The sequence below is a fragment of the Bemisia tabaci genome, unplaced genomic scaffold, assembly GCF_918797505.1.
Source record: "Bemisia tabaci unplaced genomic scaffold, PGI_BMITA_v3".
NCBI lineage: Eukaryota > Metazoa > Arthropoda > Insecta > Hemiptera > Aleyrodidae > Bemisia > Bemisia tabaci.
The window spans coordinates 41,503-50,813 of NW_027311772.1; the positions used below are offsets into that span (position 1 = coordinate 41,503).

Consider the following 9,311-nt stretch of genomic DNA (forward strand, 5'->3'; position numbering starts at 1 on the left):
GGAACTGCACTTGAATGTGATATTTTTCCTCTAATAATACCACGTCTTTATTGAGTTGAATTTCTTTGTCAAAGGTGCAGGAATTCTTCAGTCCCATGACAACTAAAGTGCTATCTCAAAATTCGAAAAAATAACAAGTAGCTGAAATTATGGAACGAATCGATGCGATATATCGCACGTCGCTCAGACACAAAAATGGCGTCCATCAAATCACCTTAAATCGCTATCACATGCAAGAACTTAATTAAATTAATTATGTAATTCAAGGATAATTTTTTTTTAAATAGTTTCAACACTTAGGCTAAGATAAGAAAATAAAAGAACATGAAAGAAAAGAAACAAAGTCAAGAACGATTTAATTTTGTGAGGTGCAAATTGCTATTAGTGAGGAAAGTGAATAGGAAAGGTAAGGACAAATATTGAAAAGAGAAACTCTCAAATCGTCCTCGTTCTCCTTGACAAGAAAATCACTTTTGCACTCGGACCTAACAAAAATCCTCTTCCAATTCTGCCGTACTTGGGAAGAACGCCGTATGAGCACTCAGGCGTTGTCATATTTCCTTCAATGAAAGACGGAATTCACTAGGAAAATTCTGAATATTTTTCCTCCAATTTTCCAGACAATTTTGTTCGCAATTTACTCTAAAATATCTGAAAATTTCAAGGAAAAATATGCATAACGTCCTTCAAAAATCCATGTTTTATTCGGGGAAATTTGGCAACGCTCGAATTATCATGCGACGTTAGTCCTTAGCACGGCAGTTTTGATGCACCGATATGAAGTTAGAGAATCAATAATCTGATTGAGATATATTTCGTGTAGCCTTATCTCCTTGGATATGGACAAATGTTTCTGACAAAAGTTACTTTTCCTTGTAACAGCAAGTTATAATTATTCAAACGGGCAGGGCAAAAGGTGTCCCTCAACCTTAGAATCATCAATTTCAACATGATTTAAAAGTTACAACAACTCGAAATTTCCTAGGGAGTCATTTGGGCTGGGACAAGGGAGTAAAAAGAACCCCCCCCCCCCCTTCATCTATCCTTCTTTTTCTCTCTCCAATTTCACCTGATGAGCCTAGTCGACGAAAGAGGACACTCGAAAAATAAGATTTAAAAATGAAAAACAGGTAAGTAATAATAAGTAAATAAAAAACCTAAGGTTTTGCTCTACCAATGCTTATAGAAACCATCTCATGATTTTTCCTGTCTTTATATCTGCACGCCGGTCATGACAATAATCCATTAGAAGGGGCGGAGGGGGGCGCTCCTTGCGTTCTTCTCTAAGTTTCCGAGATAATAACTATCACAGTAGACGGGAGGAAGGGGGAGGGAGAGAGAGAAAGCGAGGGTTTGACTGAAGAAGCCGCGATCGTGCAGACCACCCGCACCTGCCATGAAGAAAACTCAGATTCTAGAAGATCAATAAGTGATAATGTTGAAAAGCAGAAAATCGACTGAAATCGTTCCGTGCGGCTTCAGGATTCTGAGAAAAAGGGTTCTCTGCCCGAAAAACCAGACAGGAGACACAAGCCGTGAGGGCCCGCATCCGGTCCCAAGGCGTCAGTTTTCGTCGCCGATTTCTTATCTTGCCCGTTTTGCTTCACTCATTCACTTCAGGCAAACCACAGGGGGAAGGGGAGAGACCCAGCGTGTTGGAATCGGGCGGGAGAAAATCGCCCGGCAAGCACAAGATAAGCGAGAGGGAAAAAAGGCGGGAGAACTCGCCGCTCCTCTGACGTAAGGACGATCCGAGATTTTCGAGTGAGCCCCGGAGAGTATGGATTTTCATGTAAAACAGGGCTCACGTGGAAATTCAGTTACACTTTTTGGTTAAAAGACCGACGAATTGGACTTCTTTATGCAATTAGGATATACAATTTCAGGCTCATCTGTAAAAACACGTAAGTGCACAGGGAAAGTAATGGCACATACGTTGTTCTTAGACATTGCTAGAAATGATAGTTCCGAATGGCAAAATGTAGTTCAATTGAGAGATTGAAAAGAAAAACAATCGACACATTTTGCTCGGCGTTAGGAAAACCGGAAATAGCGCCCCAAGTGCAATAGGACAGAAAAATCAAATCAACACTGCAGCAGCCTTTGAAACTTTGGCAAGAGGGGTTGAAAGGTCTTCCTACTTTCGAAAATACTAAATTAGGATCATTTAGAGGATACTTATTGAGTACAAGATTTAGTCTCAATTTTCAACTAACGACGTGGAAACATTTCACAGAACTGTATTCTCACACTGAGCAGCATTTTTGAATTAATAAAAATGTAGCGAAACTTCTCTGTTTCAATGAAATTGCTCAAATTTTACACGGGATTTTCTAATCTTGGTAAAGTAATCCTTGCAACTGCGAAAAGGAAAGTGTGTGTGTGTGTGTGGGGGGGGGGGGGGGGGGCAGCAAGCAAGGGCTTGTACGATTGGGTTGAAATGATAAGTTCCAGTTAGACACTTCAAGATGCAAAAAGAAATATGATGAATAAAGGAAAGCTCGAGATGACTGAAACAAAAAATTCCAATTCAACGACTCAACCTTCCACGATAGAATTTTAGCTCACATTGATCATACGTGGAGCCCTCAAGTAATAATGAACGATTCAGTCAACCAATGAAGTAACATAAGGAGAGGCTGCAATAACATAAAAAACTGGGACGTTTCGAAAAAATAGCAATTTCATTTCCGACTGGAAAAAAAAACCAAAAAGGAGTCGATTTCTCTCCAATCAACATATTTCCTACTCTTTTCAAAGCGGACAAAACTTGCCCGAAATGATCGTCTGAAGGTACAATGTAAGACACAATGTCAATGAAAAATTCATATTATTTTCATCGAACAACCTAGGAATTCTCAGATGAGGGAAAGGTAGCATGGTGAGTCTATATTGGCAACCTGAAATGAGAGGGTACAAAAATATTCATGGAAGGGCTTGGAGGCAAAGGCTCATTCAGTACAGTTTTTGAAAAAATTGAGATATTCATAAATTCATCTAAATCTAATTTGAGAGTAGGCATATTCTTAGAAAATTCACAACTAAAATCCAACTTTAAAGCATCAGAAAGTGAGTTTGAACTTCCTTTCCGCCATTAGGCCTCACGAAATTTTGAGACTAGAAACACATATTCATCTTGGAATAGAAAAAATTCAAAAAATTTCTGGGCGCTTTGTCCTCCAAGCCTCTCCATTAAAAAACTTGGCAAAATTTCCTTTCAGTGTGTTGCGAGTATGAAAGAAGAGGAATGACTGAAGAGAGAAAGAAACAGGAAAATCACAAGGGTAGATCACATGACAAGTAATACATATTTACACCTTAGTTGGGCAGAATTTAAATCAGAAGTAAGTAAATTATCTCAAACCTCGATCACAGACCAAACCGTGATAAACAGAAGCAGTAGTAGCCAAAATTTCCCATCGAGAGAGCCCATCACAAGATTCAGTTCTGCGTGAAGTTGAAAAGCTTCGCTTTGAGAAACCGACGCGAAATGTCCACATCTCCAAACGAAATCACACCACGACAAACCGAATTTCCGCACGATTTAATTGCACGACGAAGTACAAAACGATGCGATCAAAATGAAAAACATGACGAGACGGAAGGCGGATCGCGCGATACAGTTCCGAACTTCCGAACGCGTGTGCCGACGAAAACCTCGAGACATGGTGAACGAATTCAAGAAACAGAAGCGTTAAACACGGCACAGATTATCGACACACTTCATAAAGAAACACACGAGACTTAATTACCGACAAATGAGAAGAAAACTCCAAGGGAACTCTATTAATTTTGAAGGGTTGATGAGGAGCCAAAGCGGCCGACGCGTGCGCGACGCGAGACGTGCACCGAATGCGACTCAAGTGAGCGACGCAGGCCGAATCTTGTCAAGGCCACAGACTCGCTCTCAGCCTCGAGCGTCGTAACAGTGATCAGTTTCGCAGAGGGTTGCTTTTCCCGCCGGCAGAGTGGCTCGCGAGCCAGCCTCCGGCCGGCTTCCGAATTTTGACGATTTGCTCGCACCTTATCTGTTCTGTGATCACACCATAAACAATGATGCCAGATTTTACGAATAATCTTGTGGGGTCTCTCTCGACGTAAATGACTTGTGCACTTTATACAAACACAAATCCTCAATTATATTATAATTTATTTCCTGCCGTTCAAGTCTTCCTTTTAAGTTACTCCTGTTAACTAATCCAAATCAAAATGTACTTACCTCCCTTCTCTTGCTCATTAGATGTCACACTATTTTTTCTCACTTACATCTCATTTAAAATAATTGAATTAGAGCTAAGACGTGTACACATATTGTTATCGTCGCTGGAGGTTTCTTCAAAAATAAATTAATTTATGATAAAGTACCGACCTGCGGCACTTTTTTCTGCTGAGAGAGGAAACCTCGGTCCGGTCCGGAGGAAACACCGTCTCCTCGGTGCATAAATTAGTCGAGTGCATCCAGGGGCGTAGCTGGGAAATTTCTCTGGGGGGGGGGGGGCATGGGACCACCTCTCGTGGTGAAGAGAGCGGGGGGGGGAGGTGAGGAATGGAGGATCCCGTTTTTCTGGGGGGGGGGGGCAGGATGGGGGCAGCCCCCCCCCCAGGACCCCCCTAGCTACGCCTATGGGTGTATCATGAGAATTTTTTCATTATTCTGTTTGAAATGTTTGGATAATTTAGATCTGATTGCGTAGATCTCTGAAAAACGGGAGGAGAAATATTCACAGATTTCTTCGAAAATTCGTATTTCATCAAGGGAAAGAGCCTCCCAAAAAGTGGCCCCTTTTTTGAAACTCGGGGATTTCATTCGTATGCGGCTAAAATGAAACTTTATGATGATACAAGCCTCCAGTAAAAATTTTAGCTTGAGTATACGTCTGGTTTCCAAGATACAGCGTTGCAAAGTTTGCATATTTAAGCTTTAAAAATTCGCATATTTTCAAGTATCTTACTTTAAAAAACAACTCCATGTTATTTTGTGACATTTTACCTGCAGTCAGTCTTATCTTTAAATCCATATTCCTATTGATACGGTAATACTGCTGATTCTCTTGATACAACTTTGCATAGTTGACTTCGAAGACCTATAAAAATTGCTCACTTTTGTAAGTTTCTCAATGAAAAAAGGAACTTATTGATCGCCAAAAGATCTGAGTATGGTGTTTAGATGTAACTTTGTAATATGATAAGTGTCTTCCATATAGGCCTTACCGCGAGCGTAAGTATAGATTTATTGATACAGCGTTGCTAAGTTTATACATTTGCTCTTTAATAATGTTTATATTTCTAAGTTCTACGTTTAAAAAGCGACTTTCGTGGATCTTCTTCAGAATTTGAAGCATGAAATCTACCAAATGTGTCATTTGTAGCTCTATGTTTGTATTTAAACAGGGATACTTTGATAGGTGGTGATACAGCGATGCCAAGCTAACAACTTTAAACTCTCGAAATTATTATTTATGCTAGTTAAAGAGGACGTCAATGGGTGTCATACATATATCCAGGAAAAATGTCGAGGGCTGATGTCTGATGAGGGATGAAAACTTTTAATGGAGGCTTTTTTTATCATTATGCTTTATTTACGCTTTGTTTTAGATTGTAAAGTTCACTCTGATGTTGGTTTTCGGATGATAATATTTGAAAATATGAATATTCTTAAAGCTTAAATATGCAAATTTTGCAACGATGTATCTCCAAAACCAAACGTATACTCAAGCTATAATTTTTACTGGAGTCTTAGGTCATCATAAGGTTTCGTTTCGGCCGCATTTGAATGAAATCCCGAGTTTCAGAAAAGGGGCCAAAAAAGGCCCTTTTTTGGGAGGTTCTTTAATAACGTCGAAAGCCTCATACGGCTTTCCTCTATTTCGCATGGCAGCATTCTGGTAAATCCTGATTCCAATCTTGAATCAGTATACGGTCAAATTCAGCCTCCTCATAAATTTTCAACGAGTCCAGAGGATAATAATGTTCGACTGCACGCTGATTTTAATTATAGGAGCATCTCAAAACTCTGAAAGTAAGGCTCACACATTCCGAGTTGTTCGGGGGCGTGTCGGCCTAGCTCGAGGTTCTAGGGATGATAATTATTTTTCTGAGCCCCTCCCCCGGAAAATTTCGAAAATCCATATTATGTGTGGTGTAATTTTAAGCTAATTTCCTCAACTATAAACACTGAATTCGTTGTAACGATAAAAGAGCATTCTTCCAATTTTCCTGTAATCAATATTATTAACTTTTTTAACATTTTGAATTCTTCTTCAGTAATGAAAACACTAAGAATGTGAGGATTTGCAGGAATCACATGAATGAAGGAAACAGTATAGTTATATATTAATGTTAATATACCTGAGTTTTACAATTCTGGTAAAAAAAGGGAAGGAGCACTCCCCATCAACGCAAATATTGCATGAAACACTATATTCTTTTCAGACTCAAAAAAATTTCTTTAAAGCGTGGTAGCGTCGTCGGCTGAACTGAATCGTTGAAATTACTCTTAGAAAGCACATAAAAGCGCTCCCGCCCCGATGAGGCCCTGGGTTTTCTCGGCGATCAATCGGCGTGCTTTCTCGGTAGGTCTCTTATCCCTTCATTAGAAATAAATAAGAAAGTCTGCTCTAGGACAATACTACTCCAAATAGCACAATGCACGAAAAAGTTGCGCTTTAGTTCATTTCGACTTCAACCAATCAACATTTTTCCCCATTCAGCTAGGTACAGTTTTTTACAATCAGGAAAATTCACACCACTTCAAGAAAAGAGTGCGGTTTTGTCTTCGTGTAATAATAATCATTAATCTGCTCACATCTGCTCTGAAAATTTGCAACCTGAAATACATCTTAAATTGCAATTTAATTGATACGGATTAAACTTTGGTGTTCGTAATGTTGCAACAATTTCCAACACTGTGAAATAGGAATTTTTTGCGACCCTGAAATTTGTCCCAACCTGGTACATTGGGTAGTGAAGGAATACCTGAAGCAAATATTAATTATATTGCTGTTAATTATTAGGAAAATAATATTGTTTCTTAGTTTTCAATTCGTTTCAAATCATACAAGAAACTTGTTACGTTCTTACTTGTTTTGTGGAAAAGCCTCATGATAAAGTTCATCCGATTCAGGGAACCGAGCGCGCGTGGTGAGATGCTGCCCCCGTCTCAATTGACCTGTGACAGCCTGTGGGCTGTAGGGGGAGATCGCATAACGCCGGAAGGTTGCAGTAAAGCTAAAGATATATTACATCTGGATAGTTTTCTGAACACTCTCATATAAGTTTCATGCCGTTCCGTGTGGTTCGTCACTTTTGCGGCTCTACTTAAGCCAGGAAAAGTAAACGGTCTTGTGCACTGCTTTCAATGAGCAATTATAATACTTAAATAATGATTTTGGAGAAATCAACGGTCATATTTCCTATCTCTGGCCTTTGGCATCTTGTTTCATCCAGAAATGACACTTTTTCGCCACGAAGTACTCTAAAAAAAGCAATATAGTGGCACCACTCCTGGTGGCGAGATTGAGGCGGGACGTTTACCGGCCGCAATCCCTATAATTTTGGGGACCAAAATATTTATTTTGGTGATAACCATGATAGATACGTAACCAGTGGGTGCCTATGGACCCACTCTGACCGTAAATAACACCATTTGTCGACTTGATATAAGTGGAGTTTTGAGCAGCTAGATTGGGGTTTTGACACACTGTGCGCTGGGTTGCTGCGGTCAGCCGACTGTGAAAATCAGCACAGCAGCAGCTCAGAAACAATCAAATTTTGTTTACTTTTTCTGACTTCACCGCCATCTGATATCGAGCCGTGATCGTCTAGTGGTTAGGACCCTGCGTTGTGGCCGCAGTAACCCAGGTTCGAATCCTGGTCACGGCACTAAAATTTTGACCCCTCCTCCTATGTCCCGATGCGGGTGCATCCCTCAAAATGAGATGTCCACACGCTCGTGAATTAAGCAGATGATAAGATATATGTGATTTATAAAAAATGTAAACTTATTAAAAAAAAGTAGTCTTTATGAAACACATAGCTATAATTATGAAAAATCCGCACAAAATCCGCCCACCTGCGGGAAAGAAATTTACAGCAAGGCGCTTCAAATTTGAAGGTTGTTTTTTTTTACGTAAGGGATGAATCTGTTAAATGTAAGATACAGAGGCGATTTCATAAACTTAGAACGGGTAAAATCGCACGATAATGAGTCATTAAACCTTGTGTGTTTTTAATCACTACTCTGAAAGTGCTAGGGGAGTCAGGCTCGGACTGGCCATAAGGCCAATCTGCCATTGGCAGATACGCCCTCTTGGCGCGCCAAAAACGCGCCCCTCTGACAGATAGCAAAATAAGTTGAGAAAAAAAATTACGACCGAGAATATATGCGAAAAATTTCTTAAATGAACGGAAAAAGAGAGAGTTAGGAGTGAAGAGAGGTGCTTTTACGCATAGTGGTGAACAGAGGTCCAAGAACTACTTTCTGGAGCGTAAAAACTTTTCTGTGAAATTGGCACCTTTTTTGTTGACATACAGGCGCTTTATCATCCCCCTCCTTCATTCTCTATTTGTAACTCCCGTAGAAAGCGATATCCGGTCCGATTTTTAGACATACGCACACTTTATAGACCTCTATGAGAGACCTTTAAACATATTTCTTCCTTTTCAAAATGACTATTGATTTGGACATATCATAGCATATCTCGGGCAAACTTAACCTTAATTTATTTCGAAATTCAAAAGTAAGAGACATCTGAAGTGTAAAAGCGATACAACTATTCTCGCAAAATGGATGTCCACATTGCATATGAAAAATGTAAGACGCGATGGCGTGAGTCCTGAACTCGCAATGCTCTGCTCTAGTTTAAAGCAACATTACAAATAAGACAAACGGAAACAAACACAATATGGAAATAAAGGCGAGGGAAAGGATGCACGTTAACGACGGCGCAGAGATACAACTATTCGTACTTGATGGACGTCCGTGCTGCATCTGAAAAATTGAAGGCGCGATGACGCGAAGCGTGAGTTCTCAATGCCCTGCTATATGCTGCCAATGAGGTGTCTCTCAGATTCGGGAGAAAAGTTAAAAAAGAGGCCCGAATACGTCTTTCTTGTCGTCGGCTGTGTTGATACTCGTTCTTTCTTCTTTTTTCAGGTTCTTGCCTGATTCTTTTTTAGGATGGATTTTTAGACCCCACGTCTTAAGCTCGTGTAAACCACAGCACTGACACGGTTCTTGTGGAAATAATGGTGCTTGGATGCATCCAGTGGTTTTAATTTTTTTTTTGTTTTCTTTAATTTCAGAAGTCTGT

The 9,311-nt window shown here is 40.0% G+C and overlaps 1 non-coding gene across 1 annotated transcript; it reads left to right on the forward strand.

Moving 5' to 3' along the window:
• Positions 1-7,809: 7,809 nt before the first annotated feature.
• TRNAH-GUG (transfer RNA histidin (anticodon GUG)) lies at positions 7,810-7,881 on the forward strand. Its single transcript has one exon. It is a non-coding gene; the product is annotated as a tRNA-His (tRNA).
• Positions 7,882-9,311: the final 1,430 nt, after the last annotated feature.